The following is a 17,005-nucleotide window of genomic DNA, read 5'->3' on the forward strand; positions in this document are numbered from 1 at the left end:
TTAAATAAACCCGTCTGAACAGACAGCAGTAGATCATCGGTGTGGTGACGCCTCTGCAGCCGCACAAACGTATCCTCTACAATCTCACACGCGCACGCACGCACGCACACACACACGGCGCGTTGAATGAATTTGTGCATGTGATGACGTGGTTTCGCAGACTTGGCGGTAAAGTTAGGTCGTCAGCTGTCTGCAGAAAAGTAAAGGTCGGTCAAGTTTAAGGACGTCAAACACCTGCGTGATATTGTGAAAATTAGGAACATTGTGTCTCAGAAAGATCTGTGTCTCTTAGGGCGCCCTCCCACTGTGCCTCCGTCCCGTGCCCTGTGCTTTAGGGTCCTTGTCCCCCCCCCCAGGCCAGTTTGTACTCACACTACCTGGGCCTCGGAGAATGCTTCTTGCTGCCTATACGTCATCACGCCGTAACACGTCACACGCATTGATGACGTCATGGCGATGCGTGGCTTTGTTTCCAGATCTTTCCGTAGACCTCGGAGTTTTTGTGCGTCTTTTCGACTGATTTTGAATCTTTTCATCGACCAAATCTGCAGTAAACACTCCACCTCCACATCACACCAACGTGAACCTTTCACCGCCATTGTTTGAAATGTCCGCGCATGGTCCCTCCTTCTTTTTTCTACGTCCCAACAGGCGCACAGGAAATGACCTCAGAACCGCCGTAGGCCTCGTGCTCGTACACGTGTGCACGCTCGTGCTCGTACATGTGCAAACGTGCTTTACAAAAGCCCACCTCTCCCAAAAGGGCCGTGGTCCGCAAGGCGCCGTACGGTTGCACTCACACTGGTCAAACGAACTAGTCTTTAGCCGTGAAACATGCTTGGGCACGGTACGGAGGCACAGCGTGAGTGCACCTTTATTTTTGACTGAAAAAGGTCTGTGAGTTGTACCTTCAGCCTTCCCATTAAGGCCCTCCTCCTCCTCCTCCTCCTCCTCCTCCTGCTCCTCCTCCTCTTCTGTTTCCCTCCTACCTCCCGCTGAAGGAGAGAGGGGGAGGCGTTGTTAGAAATTAAAATCTAGTATTATCCATATGCCAGACAGCTGTACATTCCTCAGCCAAGCCCAGGATCTCTGTTACCGAAATAACAGAGTGACTGACTGCGAGTCAGCTACGCCACAACAAGAGAGAGCGAGGGAGAGATAGAAAGAGACGTATTGTTGAAGGAGAAACAGTCAAAATAAAGTCAGAGGTCGCTCTGCCTTCTGCAGCCCACAGACGCTTTGTTCAACACGTGTGTTTTCGTCACCTCTTTCTTCTCCGTCGTGCTTTTTTCTGTTGTTGTTCGGAGACGAGGTTGTGTTCATGATGTTGTGGACTACAGAGTGTCCCAGAAATATTAAAAAGATACCGTTTACAACTCTGGGTGCTCAAGATAACATCTCCAAATGTTGTGTTTTGCCCAAATATATTCAGTTTACGCACCTATAAGTCAAAGAAAAGCATTAAAAGACCCTTTTTCAGCTCTCGTACAAAGTCAAACACGCTTTTGACTGAAGAAAAACACATTTTCATCTTTTAAACTGCAATCCATACTTAAAAATCACCCTTTAAATTGTGATTTATTTGCACGTTGCGTGGTATTAAATGACACAGACACAGGGCTGCAGTTAGAGGCAGCATGACGCAGCAATGGCACAAAGAGTATTTGGATCCCTCGCATATTTAAATTGAAAACAGACAGATTCTGCCGTCTGCAGGGACGGACAGAGGTTCAAAGACGCCTCACTTTTGTTTTCTGCCCGTCCTCCCATCTATCACTCCCACCGAGGACACCGACGCCATGTTATCTCTCTCTCTCCCTCTCCCACTGATTGTGTATCATTCAGTGATTAGTCTGCGGTGTCACTCCGTCTAAACTGCGGGATGAGTTTGAAGCTGCGGATCTATTCTTATCGAATGACACCGCTGGCAGCTCTGCACTGGGACCAGACCCGTCTCCAGGAGAAGACCAGTTAATGCTGAGGGGGTCTGGCAGGGCTGTGTTTGGATAAATCAAATATCAGCCTGTAAAACAGTGTTCAGACCGTGTTCAGACCGTGTTCAGACCTTGTTCAGACCTCTGTGCTGCCACAGAGAGCTCCAGTTACATTAAACCGATCATGCGTTAGATGTTACTGTTGCACAGTCTGGTGTCATCCGGAGACGCGCTTCAATCTGCCGATCAAATGCAAAGAAACCCAATCTATAGCTAAAATACCATGTAGCTTTTGACTTGTAGCGTTTAGCTTGTAGCTTGTACTTAGTAGCTGGTAGTATTTACCTTAAAGCAATATACCTGGTAGCGTTTAGCTTGTAGCTTGTACATAGTAGTTTGTGGTGTTTACCTTGAACTGTAGCATGTAGCCTTTATCTTGTAGCATATATGTAGGAGCTTGTAGCTTTTACCTTGAACTCGGTACCTTGTAGTGTGTGTACCTTGTTTTGTTTTTCGTATAGTGGATATTTAGTACCCTGAAGCGTGTACCCTGTTGCGTTTACCTTGAACTCTGTACCTATTTGTAGCTTTTTTCGTGTAATGTATATTTAGCAGCTTGTAGTGTGTACCCTGAATTGTGTACCTTGAACCCTGTACCTTGTGGCGTGTACCTTTTTTTAAAGTTTTGACCTTAAACTCTGTACCTTGTGGCGTGTACCTTTTGTCGCGTATATTTGGGAGCTTGCAGCTTTGTCCTTGAACTGTGTACCTTGAACTGTGTACCTTGTAGCGTTTATCTTGTTGCTTATATTTAAGAGCTTGTAGCTTGTGCCCTGAACTTGGTACCAGTTTTAATCTTGTAGTGTGTACCTTGTAACATGCACCTTTTATAGCTTTAACCTTGGACTCTGTACCTTGTAGTGTGTACCTTTTTTTTGTAGCATTTTTCGTGTTGTGTATATTTAGTAACTTGTCGCGTGTACCCTGTCCCGTGTACCCTGTCGTGTGTACCCTGCATCTTTTTCCTTGAACTGTGTACCTTGTGGCGTGTACCTTGTAACAGGCATCCTTTTTATAGCTCTACCTTGAACTGTGTACCTTGTAGCGTTTATCTTGTTGCTTATATTTAAGAGCTTGTAGCTTGTGCCCTGAACTTAGTACCAGTTTTAAGCTTTGACCTTAAACTCTGTACCTTGTAGTGTGTACCCTTGTCACGTGTACCCTGCATCTTTTTCCTTGAACTGTGTACCTTTTGTAGCGTGTACCTTTTGTAGCGTATATTTGGGAGCTTGCAGCTTTGTCCTTGAACTGTGTACCTTGTTTTGTTTATCTTGTTGCTTATATTTAAGAGGTTGTAGCTTGTGCCCTGAACTCGGTACCAGTTTTTAGCTCAGGGTGTGTACCTTTTAACATGCACCGTTTTTTAAGCTTTTACCTTAAACTCTGGACCTTGTGGCGTGTACTTGCCACCTTTTTTTAAAAATAGCTTTTACCTTGAAGCTTGTACCTTGTAGCTTGAAGTGTTTACTCTATATCTTGTAGGGTTTGCCTTTTATCTCATAGCTTGTATCTCACATGTGTACCTTGTAGCATGTATTTGCTCAGCGTCCTCGTAGTTGACTAATATTTCTTTAGTCAGATCAGAAACTTCTGAGCTCATCTCTTATAAAACAGACGATTTAAAGTGGTGCTTCTTTGTGGAGATAGCCTGTAGTGTGTGTCTTGTAGTATGTAGTTTTGTGGTAACTTATATTTGGTAACTTCTGACGATATAATAACATCTATAGACAAAGTCGGTTCTTGTTTGTTGTGATTTCTGGATCTTTACATCCTCAACTTGGTGAAATAAGTTTATTGAAATTCTCCCCCTCGCTCTCGTCTTCTCCCTACATCGTAAGCATGTTATCATGGTTTGTTGTAGACCAACCTTTTTTATATCCAAACTCTGTCCGCACTCTCAAATCACTCCCTTTTTGGCTCGTGTCCATGTTGCTTTTACTTTCAGCCATGCTTGTTGCTGCTGTAAGAGGTCCTGATGTAAACTCACAGTTCAGAGGTCTGGAAATGTATAAATTTAACTCAAACCAGTGGAATATTATCTTTCATGTATTCGCCATATTGTGATTAACACACTCAGTTGCCAGTTTATCAGGTAAACATGGCTTAAACTAATAAAACAGCCCTGTAATAAATGCCCATATGAAGGTTATAATGGTCAGTATTGGTTTTAGATTAAGTATTTGTTCCATTGTGTGAACATTTTGGGTTTATATCAGTGAACGTTGGCTAATTAATCTGGCGTTAGGTGTATTTAATACGCCGGCGACAGAGTTTAAATCTCATTATTGTTTCCAGCTTTACATATAACAACACTGAAGAAACCCTCTTGCTGTAAATATAGTTGAATCTAATTATTTTTAGATTTTTCTCATGTATTTCTATTCTCACTTTGCTCTTCTCTCGTCTCTCTTGATTTTTATCTCACTGTAGTTTCTTTATTTCAGTGCAAACACTAATGAAAAAGTAAAAAACACTCATGTTGGCAGAAGATGGTGGTTACTTTATGCACGTGCACACTAAAATACAGCAATTTTATGCACTATAAACTATTGATTTGTGCCCCCAAAATATTGCAAATGCAAAGTTACCCCTAAAATATTTGAAGTGCATTTGAAAGCTGAAGTTATCAACGTGTTTTTTCTTCTGTTTTTGTTTTGTTCCCTGGTTTTTCTACATCTGTGTCTCCCTTTTTCACATTACATCTTTTTTAGAGCCGTAACTCATAAGCAGCCGCGCATTTCTGCACATTTAACCATGATGATGATGATGATGATGAGGAGGAAAAACGGAGTATCTTTATGCCAGAAGGAGCTCTGCAAACACACTACTTTATTTCCTTTCTGGGTGTTTCTTGTCTGCAGTCTTGACCTACAAGATCTCTCCTCCTTTTCCCATCTTTTCCCTTTCTCCATTCCTCTTTTTCAGTCTCTCCGTCCTCTTCTCCTCAGCTTTCTCTCTCCCGGGAGTGTTTTCTGAGCTCGGGGATCTCTCTCTTTCCCTCCGCTCTATTTCTATCCTCCCCCCACACACACTTTTTTCTACTTCTTTTTCTTCCATTCCTCCTTTTTTTTCTTCTTCTTCTTCCCTCCTCCACCTCTCCCTCTCTCGGAGTGTGTTTCCAGTCTCGGAGGCTGGGGATCAGATTACGCAGGGAGTCTCGGAGGCTCTCTGGCGAGGTGGCAGTGGCGGTGGAGGAGGGATGGAGGGAGGGAGGGAGATCAGGTTTCACATCTCCAGCGTCTCCTCTGTCTGCCTCGCCTCCCTCCTCCTCCTCCCCCCGGCGGCCTGGAGACAGAGTGGCTGAGCCGGGGAGGAAAACATGCAATCCACCTCTCCTCCTCCTCCTCCTCCATACGTCCAGCCTCTTTGCTGCAGCACAGCAGATAAATAAAGGCAGTAAAAGGGGAGCTAAGCACACAGAGGGACGATTCTTCACCTCCTTCACCTCCCTCCCCCCTTTTTACCGCCATCCCTGCAGAGATATTTTATATCCTGCACCGTGTGTTTTCATTCTCCTGGATGTGTGGCAAAGGTGAAACTGCTTCAGGGAGACTTTTAGTTTCTCGGGACGACTAAAAGCTAAAAGGATCAAACGTGGACTCAGAAATCAGTAAAATGCGTCTGTGGAGGTGAAATGAGTGTGGCTGCTCTGTTGGTGGAGCTGTAAAACACTTGTTGTTGTCTTTATCTCCTGTTTGTTGTGGATTTTTTGCTTTGTCTCTTCAGGGATTGGTACGAACACCGCTTCTAGATCAGTCTTTACGAATATATTAATAAATCTCCTGGACAAACGCTGCCCCACTCTGCATTTCCCGTGTGTTTCTGTACCATTTCTACTTCCCTACCGCCCGCTAATGATGACATGTTTACAGTCTGTGCTCTCGAGACACGGCTGACCGAGGGGAAACGCTCCAAAGCGTGGGGCACAATTTATGAAAGAAAACAGCAAAGCAGCCAAATGCAATATTTGTAAGAAGTCAGTCGCCTGCAAAGGAGGCAACACATCAAATTTAATGAAGCACGCGAAGGTAAACCTACGACAACGCGGCGGGTTCGACGGTCTCAAGATAAACTCTGATGTAGAAGTTACCTCGACTTTATCGAGTTGAGGTAACAATCGAAAAATAAGTCTGAACATATTAACTTTTAGAAATGGGTTTGAGGTTTAAGCACGTTCTGATTTCAGGGTTCGTACGGGTGCTGGAAATCCTTGATAACACTTGAATTATGGTGTGTTTTTAAGGTTTGAAAAGTGCTTTGACTTTGAATAAAGTGCTTTAAATCTTCTGTCATATGATTGTCATATATGATATAACACAAAGAAAAAGGAGATCTGCATATTTGAGACTGAAAACAGCATTTTCTGACATTTTTGCATGAAAATAAACTTTTGCAGATGAGCAGATGATCAAAGTAGTTTGTGATTATATTTCTGGGGAGTTAGCTTTCGATTAATTTGTCGTCCTTCTGTAGAAAACTGTCTCCAAACATCATGTTGGTTGTTTATAGCACAGTAACATCTAATTGAATTTGACGAGCAAGTGCAATAATAAGTAAACTGAGGTTTGTTCTGTATAAATATGTAGTTTATCACGGCTGTAAGGTGCTGGAAAAACATGGAAATGTGCCTTTAAATGCTTGAACAGGGCTTGAATTTGACTTGGTGCAGGATCCATGTTTACGTTCCTCAACAATCCCATCAGTCAATTATTTATATTATATATATATATTTTTTTTTTGCACCAAATTATGGAGAGAAATATCAAAAAGTATCAGTGTCATGCTGTTCAGTCTGACGTAACACCCTTTCAAAATAAGATTTCCGGGTCCAAACGCTCCGTTGAGACAAAACAGACACAACGGCCGAACATGTGAACGATCACGATCATCTCTTTCATCGGTTAGAAGTCTTTTTAAAGGATAAGACGGAGGTAAACTGACAATTACGTTGTTTTTTAAAAACTCAGACCTGTTCTGATATTTTGCGGTTTCATCGCGTCTTAACAACGACGCCCATCTCTAGTCTTTATACTCTTCTCTTTGATGAAAGAGTTTCAATCAGAAATGCCTCCACTACTGCCTAATATGCTTTACGTGATATCGGCGAACATGCAAGTTTGTGCGCCGTTCCACGCAATTTTTGTAGCCACAAAAAAAGAAACTTTAAAGTAAGAACGCACAGATTTTATTGGCCAGACATCAGAATCAGCTGACATTAGTCTTGACTCCAGTCGGCCTATTTGCAAATGAGATAACTTTTCACTGATGGCCGTTATTAATATTATGTTATTATTATTATTATTATTACAGTGTTTACCCTACCGTTATATTAGGGGAGCGCTGTGCACCCCCCGCCCCCTTAAAAGTCAAGTTAATTTTACGTAATTGTATTTTCTGAACAGCGTCAGATCCCAACAGGAGCTGTTAATGGATCCTTTCCTGTAGAACAGCTCTGTTCTTTATCCTTTCAGTAAACAAACTAAACAGCCTCATGTTATTTATCTTGTTTACAAAACAGCGTGTGAATTCTGTCTCTACGTGGTCGCGTGTTTACAATTCTCAGAAAACTGCGACAGCGTTGGAGATTCACTCGTTCAAAGATCGCTTATTAAATCGTTTGTGAAAAGGCTCCACTCCTAACGGGGAAAACGAAACTGAAACTTCTCAGAAATCCTTTATTATTTAGTTTGAGAAGATTCACTCCTACAAAACAACTAAAACAGAATTAAACAAAGTGAAATTCTTTCTTTATTTTGTTGATTTTTGATTAAACTTAGTTCTGTTTCTGTCGGAGAACATTATTTGGACCTTTTGGACAGTTAATAAAAATACATGTTCTGATGCCGAGTGTAGCTCATCGTGTGAAACACTGATTTAAACTGAGTTTCACAGCGAGAGGGTTGCTGGTTCGAATCCCGGCTCGGGCCCTTCTGTGTGGAGTTTGCATGTTCTCCCCGTGTCTGCGTGGGTTTTCTCCGGGTTCTCCGGTTTCCTCCCACAGTCCAAAGACGTGCAGGTGTTCGGTTCATTGATGACTCTAAATCACCCGTAGGTGTGAATGGTTGTCTGTCTCTGTTCGTCTCTATGTGTCCTGTGATAGACTGGCGTCCTGTCCAGGGTGGACCCCGCCTCACGCCCGATGTCAGCTCGGCTCCAGCCCCCCGCGACCCCGACAGGAACAAGAGGTTGAAGATGAATGAATGAATTAACGGATTCTGATCCGTCTGTGTGGTGATTTTAACGCCTTTAACACTGATTCATTTGTCCATGTGTGGATTGACCTTTAATACGAACCGAACCATTAAATCGTCCCGTCCCCCTCCTTCTGCAAACCTTGGGGAAACACTGTATTATTATTATTTTTTATTTTGCAGCACGTTAAAGACATGGTCTGGTTGACACGCCATGCAACTCTGGTCTCTGATGCTTCGTTCGACTCCAGCTGAAGGTCGAAGCAGCTCGCTGTCCTTTTTAATGGTATTGATCTCTGCTTTAAATACACCCATCCCATCCCAGTGAATAATTCAGATCCACCTCACCGCAGTGGCTCGATGTGAGGAATGGGAAAAACCGTCCCCTCTTTATTCTAATGGAGGACCCGCTGTGAAATTGTGATTATTTGCAGCCGTGTGGTCACATGAAGGGCAGCGGACGGGACGGCGTTCTCCCAAAGAGTTCAGAAATGTGACGGGTTTCACCAAACCGCGGATCTTTATTTAGAGCTCACGACATCACAGAACAACGGCTTTATCGTATTTCGACTGTACGGGATTAACTCGTCGTCTTGTCCAGCGTTTGACTCCTGGAGGTCACTTTGGTCTCAGTTGTGTCTTCAGTAAAGGCGATAATTTGGCCTTTGTGTTTCAGCTGTTTCCTGTAACCGTGAGCTGTAATCTCGTTTTGGGTTTGGACGGTTGGGATTGAGACCCTGTGAAGTGAAATTAAACCGTGACGGATGTTTTCCCCTATTTTCTGACCAAGATCTGTGATTATTTAAGAGCAGAATCTGGAGATTAATCAGTAATAATGAGATAATCTCTGTTGTATTCCCACTTTTTCTTTGCAAAGTCTCTTTGACTCTAACCTCCCTGATTTAGAGTGTTTTAATCCTTCTAAATTAGACATTTATAAGCCAGCAGATTACCTGATTACCCTGTCAGTACATTAAATAACGTGTTTAGGTAGAAAGTTTGATTATCGGTTACTCTGGATCACACAAACGCGAGTTGGTAAAAGTGATACAAGCCCAAAAACCATCCAAAGTGCATCAAAGTCCAATAAATGGCTTCAATTAAAGGGGAAATCGCTTCCTTTCAAACGGGAAAACCTAAACTAGTCTGTGGTTCTTTAGCTCTAAAATTTAAGGAGCACTAAACGTGAACCAGAGCACAACATGGATGCCTTTCAGACCTCCTGGTTGTGTTGCGTTCCTCCTTCATTCTTGAGGGGGATTTGCTTTTCCTTTCTCAGTAATCCTCCGACCTGATAGGTGCAGTGATCCCTCTGAAGTGGCGCTGGCCCCTGACCTCCATCCCGACCCCCTGACCCCTGAACCCCCTTGTCAGATCTCCACTAACAGAGCCGTCTCCTTCCCCCGCGCCTGGATTAGACGGTCCGACCGGCTCTACAGTGACACGAGCAAATACCGTCGGCTGTCGGGTTTTCAGGGCGCTTCTGCGTGAAGAGGTTAGGCTGGTCACATGGCGAAGTGATTTGTGCACTTTTTTAACGCCGAGTTCATGTAGATTTCACCCGTTCACGAACGAGAGGGAACTCACGTCTGCAATACAGATTAAGCCAGATGTATTCTTTTTAAATCTGGACAAAGCTGAGAAGCTTAATGTGATCACTATTGTTTTTAAAGTTGAGCTTATCTGATGATTGGTCGCACATGAGGAGGATGAAGATCTTTGTTTTCGTGTTAAAATCTCTGTTTTTGATTTAAAACCGTAAAGGCCAACAGTCAAACAGCTTTCTTAGCGTTCCTGTTTTAGGTGAAAAGCCTGTTTAGTGTAAATTACTTTACGGCTTCGCTCTGTGCACTCTGTAATCTGGTGCTAATGGGAGTTCAGACGAAAGACTTTCAGTCCGGATTAAAGCTGGTTTACACGCGGGTTCTCGAGTATTTGAGGACGCACTCACACTGTCCTTCCGCACCGCGGCCCGTGCTTTAGGGTCCTTGTCCCACCGCGCCCCAGGCCCGTTTGTACTCACACTACCTGGGCCTCGGAGAATGCTTCTTGCTTGCTGTCACACCGTAACACGTCACACGCATTGATGACGTCATGGCGATGCGTGGCTTTGTTTTCAAATCTTTCCGTAGACCTCAGAGTTTTTGTGCGTCTTGTCGACTGTTTTTGAATCTTTTCATCGACCAAATCTGCAGTAAACACTCCACCTCCGCATCACACCAACGTGAACCTTTCACCGCCATTGTTTGAAATGTCCGCGCATGGTCCCTCCTTCTTTTTTCTATGTCCCAACAGGCGCACAGGAAATGACCTCAGAACCGTCGTAGGCCTCGTGCTCGTACACGTGTGCACGCTCGTGCATGTGCAAACGCTCTCTACAAAAGCCCACCCCTCTCAGGCGGGCCGTGGACGGCACGCTGACCGCAGTTATGCGTGGAGCGGGTGCACTCACACTGGTCAAACGCACTAGGCTTTAGCCTAAAAACTGGTTTTGGCCCGGTGCGGAAGGACAGTGTGAGTACGCCATGAGATCATGTTCAAATGAGCTTTTGTCGACATGTTTGCGGTAATAAAACAAGCTTGTTTTGATCTTCCTCTTTATTATCACGCCTCCGCACGGACGATTGGCCGGACCTACGTGTGTTTTCAGGTTGTCTGTCCGTCCCATTCTCGTTCAGATATCTCAGTAATTAATTGGAATTTGGCACAAATGTCTACCTGGACTCAAGGGTGTAGTGTACTGACGAGATTTAAGAGTTCAAAAGACCACCGTGACCTCGCAAACCTGTTTTTAACCACAACCAAAAAAACGCCATACACTCATTCGATACGACAACATTTCATGTAACAGGATAAAATTAAGTAGTGATGTCATTTTTAATGCAAAAGGTCAACTTCACTGTGAGATCATAATGTTTCTGTCCATTATTCAACGGCATAACTCATTTGGTCCGACGCTGAACCAGTGACGCTGATCTTGAAACTGAAGTGATCGTATAGATCTTCTGTCCGGCCGGGTCGAAGGGTCTTCACTATATAGTAGGGGTGTTAATAACCAATTCTCCGTTGTGAGCTCCGATGGTGACGGCCACAAATGTAGCAGGTAAAAACAAGCTTAAAACTCAACTTGCTACTGCGGTGGACACACAATCCACTATATTGATGAAGACTGGAAAGTTCTATCAGCTGCTCTACGCACAGTGTGCAGGTTAACAGCTGACTACCGCGCAGGTTGACGACAACGCACGCAACATCGTAGCTGCACACCCGGTACAAGTCTGCAGAAGGTGGAAAGTATGTATATGACTTTCATTCTGTGCCCCTAAAAACACCCTGTGGGGGTATTTTCTTTTAAATAAAGCCTTTAATGAAGATTTTTACAAATTCTACCTTTAATTAAATGGAGGTAGCATTGGCTGAGGAAGAAACCATTACATTCTGGAGTGGATCACAGGGCGGTTAGACGCCAGTTTTCAGGTGCCTTAAAACTGTGATTGTAAGGAAACTGACATCCAAACTTTGTAAACTGTTTGTCACCACGATGGCGTCTCTTGTAAGCACAGTTTATCGCCGAAATTGTGTCGTGAATGGCTTTAGACCAGGGGTAGGCAACTCCGGTCCTGGAGGGTCACTGTCCTACATGTGTTAGGGTGGGGAGAAACCTAAAACATGCAGGACAGTGACTCTCCAGGAGCAGGATTGCCCAGCCCTGCTTTAGTCACCCTGTTTCTGCCCCCGTCATCACACGGGTAAACTGCAGGAGGATGCTTTTCAGGCCAGACTGTTTTATATTCTTGGCCGTGCTGCAGGCTGCAGCCATGAGGAAATGTCAGCCCTCTTCGCTGAGTTTTCCCACTCCGCCTGGGCTCCTGACTGCGGCCCATCCCCTCCCCGCGTCCCTCCCTCCCCACCTCCTCGTTTCTGCTCTTTAATTTCAATTAGCTCTGGCTGCTGGTCGACTTTGATGGCATTAGTCTCTCCTCCCAGCCTCCACTCTCGTCCCTCTGCTCTCGTCTTCCTCTGTTGGTTTTGCGAAAGCCGGCGGCTTTAACTGCTGCGATCAAAATCGGAAAGCCTCGCTTCCACTTCCTGCAACCCAACAGCCACACACACACACACACACACACACACACACGCTGAAGACTCTCTATGGCCTGCAGTCGCTCTTATGGGAAGATGTTGGTGGGCCGTCCTGCTAGCAACACATAATTAAGTGATTGACAGGATACAGAGCATCTTCTGCTGTTTCCTGGCAACAACATGCTCTTATTGGACTAGAAACGGCAAAACTGAGGAGGAAACGAACCTTCAGACGTCATGGTTACCCCTGTCTTTTACGTCAGGTGAGGTGAATCGATCACTGAATTTCAAACTTTACTCTTAATACTCTTAATGGCACCTTTTAAACACACAAAATGTCATTTTCTGCCGCTCGCGTCCCGCTCAGAAATGGGTTCGCAGCAGGATTCACCCCCCGAAAAAAAATCCATAACACTGATGGACAGCAGCAAACGACAAGGACAGAGTTTAAAGAGTGGTTCAGGAGGTTCTTCAGCGCTCAGGTCATAAATAAAGGTAAACCGAGACGCCGTTTGGTGACGTGGGGAAGCAGCGTGGGATCATGGGAGTTGTTGTCACAGGAGCTTTTCTCAGTGTTCACCACTCAGGAGGTTTTTACGACAAATGTCTCGTCCTCTCCAAAACAAATAGGCCGGCTGATTAAAACACCGAATAAAGCAGTTTCACGTTAAACATCAGTGTTTCTCTGACGCTTTTTGACTCGTCCGCTCCGCTTGTTTCTCTGTGAACTTAAGATCCACATGACTAAAAACCCCAATCTGCTTCAAAAATAGAGTCAAAACTATGAAGATTTAAAAAGTTTAGGGTAAAGTGTCTTAAAACTGTGCCAGAAGCTTCATACTGGACTTTTTATCCAAAGTGAGAGACGTCACAGACAAACGGCGCCGCAACTAATAATTATTTTATTGATTAATCTTGATTAATGCATCGTCTTTATCGTCATTGTATCAGTACAACGACATTTACAGGACAATCCCTTAAAGTGCAGAAATAATTCAACAATAAAAGAATCAAAAGGAAAAAGACTAGACCTTTAAAATACACATTTAACACGACAAGCTTATACACACACACACACACACACACACACACACACACACACACACACACACACCGTAGCAGCTAATACTATGCTCCAGAATAATAAGAATTTGTTTGAGGAAAATAGGGAATGAAGTCAATCACAACTACCTAAAGTTCAAGATTTTAAAGTATCCTGTTTTTGACCACTAGTCCAAAACAAAACTTATTCCAGTTTATAGATTTTAGCAGAAAAGCAGTCTGTGTTTGTTCTCCAGAGCTCTGCTGTGCGTCTCTGCTCGTGTTTGTGTGTTTGTGCACCATCACAGCCTGCATACCTCCGCCCGCCCGCCTGCCCTCCGTACGTGAGGAGGACTGGTTTCACAACTTTCCCGTCAGACTGTGGTTTCACACCTTCCTCTGACACGTCGCTCGGACGCAGTTAGGAATTTGCATGTAACCATCAGCTGCCTCGGAGCAGTTTTTACGCTTCAAAACAGACGAGGAACTCTGGAAAACATCTCCAGTTACTCCGCTGCTGAAATGACTGGTGTGGGGGTTAAAATTGAGCCTGGAAATAATCAAACTGTGCTTTTTTTTGTGCTGTTTGGATCTTTTACACGACAGGGTAATATCTTTCATAGCCCGCGGTAAAGATGTGAAGATACTATCTCACTGTCTCTGCAGGTTTGGAAAGGTCTTTGTTTCCTGAACTGCACATATTGAACTTGGAGCTTGTTTTCTGAATACATTAAAATCTGGTTTCTCTTGTATTGCAATGTCTTCCAGCTGGCTATTTGCTTAATTTCATGTTGAATTAGAGGGATATCAAATACATGTCGAGAGGAGGAAGATGAGGTCATTGTCATTGTGCGTCTCTCTCACACTCTTGGGTTTGTTTACATGGCTGCTTGGTGTGTTTCAGGGCGCGCTCCCACTGTGCCTCCGTCCCGTGCCCCGTGCTTTAGGGTCCTTGTCCCCCCCTCCAGGCCCGTTTGTACTCACACTACCTGGGCCTCGGAGAATGCTTCTTGCTGCCTATACGTCATCACGCCGTAACACGTCACACGCATTGATGACGTCATGGCGATGCGTGGCTTTGTTTCCAGATCTTTCCGTAGACCTCGGAGTTTTTGTGCGTCTTGTCGACTGTTTTTGAATCTTTTCATCGACCAAATCTGCAGTAAACACTCCACCTCCGCATCACACCAACGTGAACCTTTCACCGCCGTAGGCCTTGTGCTCGTACACGTGCGTACGCTCGTGCTCGTACATGTGCAAACGTGCTTTTTCTTTAATGTTAATAAAGACACCATGTTATGCAGAGGTTTACTTTTTGTGAACCGAAAATGATTGAGAAGCATTAATCCATAAAAACATCCTCATCATCTGACCGGCGACAGGACGGTTTTCATTCATGTACCTGTTATTTTCAAGTGTTAGGGTTAAACACTGAATAAGAATGACAAGAACACACCCATCTCAAGTATTTCCCTCTGCAAATTATAAACATTTTATGACATCGTAAACATCCCAGGACAGTAAAGGAACACAGTAAAGAACACAGTAAAGGAGCACAGTTCACTATAAAGACAAAAGAAACGAGGTAAAGAAAATAAACACAAAGAAAAGTAAGGACAATAAACAGTAAGGAAAATAAAGTTAGTAAAATAAACAAAGAAAAACAAAGTAAAGGAAATAAACCGTAAAGAAAGATAAATAAACAGTGAATAAAATAAACACAAAGAACAGCAAAGAAAATAAAAACAGTAAAGAAAAGACACCTGAATAAAAAAACAAGGTAAATAAAAGAATGTAAAGATAAGAAACAACGAAAAATAAAGAAAAACACAGTAAAAGAAAACTAACAGTTAATAAAATAAAAAAAATAAAGACAAGAAACAGTAAAGAAAATAAACAAAGTAAAGAAAAACACCTGAAGAAAATAAACTGAGTAAATAAAATAAACAACTAAGCAAAGAAACACAACAGAGAACGATGACGCGCTCAGAGTTAAAATCAAAATGCTTCTAGAAACAATTGAATAAAGCAAAAACCAATCACAGCGACACAGTGGAAACAAAATAAACTTTATTAAGTTACAGAAACTAAACACTGAACTGGTCCTGAACACAGTAACAGCGTTATCGAGTCATGTTGGATCAGCGCCGTCTAGTTTGACAGCTCCATCTGCGTTAAAGCGGCGCCGCAGACTGGACGGCGACGCTGTCAGTCACCGTCTTAGACCCGCCCCTACACGAGATAAACGGCGGCGATTGGTCGTCACAGGGCCGTGACGTCTGGAAATCTGGAGCCTGATGTAACTGCCAGAACAAATGGAACATGAGTTTTTCCAGGATGCAGAAACGCGTAAAGAGGCCGTGGAGAAACTCCGCGGAACACCGTAGAGCTCTGATACGGATGCGTTAAAAATATCAGGTATTTTCTTCGTGTTGGCTCGGACACCTGTCGTTTCTCACCTTTCTTTTGCTGTTGTTTCTATTATAAACAGCATAATCTGCTCCTACTCTTTCCTGTGTGTGTATAAACTCCATGTTTATATATTTCAACCGCACGTTTCCCCTTAATTTTGGGGGTGAAACCTTGTTTTTTAGATGTATTTCTGTTTCCACTCAGCTGTGAGAATTCGTCATCGTTCACTTAAAAATAGTCGGAGAAAGAGCAGAGCTGCGTTTCACTTCGCTTCACCCTCGTGTGTGGGAGATCTGTTTTTCCCTCTGTCTGTCTCTTTTTCTTGGCACCGCCTCTCCATCCATAAAATCTGTGTGTGTGTGTGTGTGAGATCATGTGTGTGTGGGTGTTCGTGTGTGTGTGTGTTGGACAGAAAACGCAGCAGCTGTTTTTCTCGCCAACCTCGTGACCGCTCTCAGCCCCCGTCTTCGGACATCTATTTTCTCCTCGTCTGTTCTATAATAACTTACACACACACACACACACACACACACACACACACACACACACACACACTAAAGCTACTGGTCAGCTCATAGACAGTTTCCCAAACTGTTCTTGAATGCGTTTTTCCAGCTGAGTGTGTTAGTTTTGGCGGCAGCAGGGTGGTGTTAGTGCGAGGCGGGTTCAGACCCTCCACGCCGTACTGAAGAGCTGCTGTTCACGGCTGAATTTTCACCCCAGTCGTTCATACCCTCATACCTTTTTTTGACTCAATATGTTGGCCCCATCATGGGTCTACTTTAGTCTAGATCTTCACGAGACATCAGGGCTACAAGAAATATGAATTTTGGATTGCAACGAAAAAATGTCAGCCAGTGTTAGTACAGTAATAACATCTGTAGATTCATAAGTAAACCCCAGTCGCTAACAGCCGGACATTGCTAACAGTGATTAGCTCGGGGCAGCACGGTGAAGGCATTCAAAGGTCTTTTTTAACCACTAATGCTGCTGAAAATAACAGCAAACCTCTGCAGCAGCATGAGAAGAGTCCCTACACACAAAACAAAGCAGCAACAACGTAGTTAGTGAAGCCAGAGTTTATTAAAAGAGTGTTTTAAAGACTTACCTACTGGCCCCTGTACCAGCTCCTCTCATAGTAAAGTCCATTACAGTGGATTACCAAAGTCAATCCCAAAGGAAGGAGCCCATTGGTGCTTTGTTTAGTGTGTAGGGACTCTTCTCATGCTGCTGCAGAGGTTTGCTGTTATTTTCAGCAGCATTAGTGGTTAAAAAAGACCTTTGAAT

General features: G+C 43.8%; 1 protein-coding gene across 3 annotated transcripts in view; it reads left to right on the plus strand.

Moving 5' to 3' along the window:
* LOC310953474 (bone morphogenetic protein receptor type-1A-like) overlaps positions 1-17,005 on the plus strand; it is a 59,225-nt gene that overhangs the window by 4,311 nt on the left and 37,909 nt on the right. The window contains exon 1 of one of the 3 annotated variants that reach the window (XM_083922520.1): positions 15,655-15,724. The exons of the other annotated variants lie outside the window; for them this stretch is intronic. The gene's annotated coding sequence lies outside the window, so the exon portion shown is untranslated. Of the gene's footprint in view, positions 1-15,654; positions 15,725-17,005 lie in introns of those variants that run through there. 3 annotated transcript variants of the gene reach the window in all.

The sequence above is a fragment of the Echiichthys vipera genome, assembly GCF_963691815.1.
Source record: "Echiichthys vipera genome assembly, chromosome: 11".
In the NCBI taxonomy this organism is placed as follows: Eukaryota; Metazoa; Chordata; class Actinopteri; order Perciformes; family Trachinidae; genus Echiichthys; species Echiichthys vipera.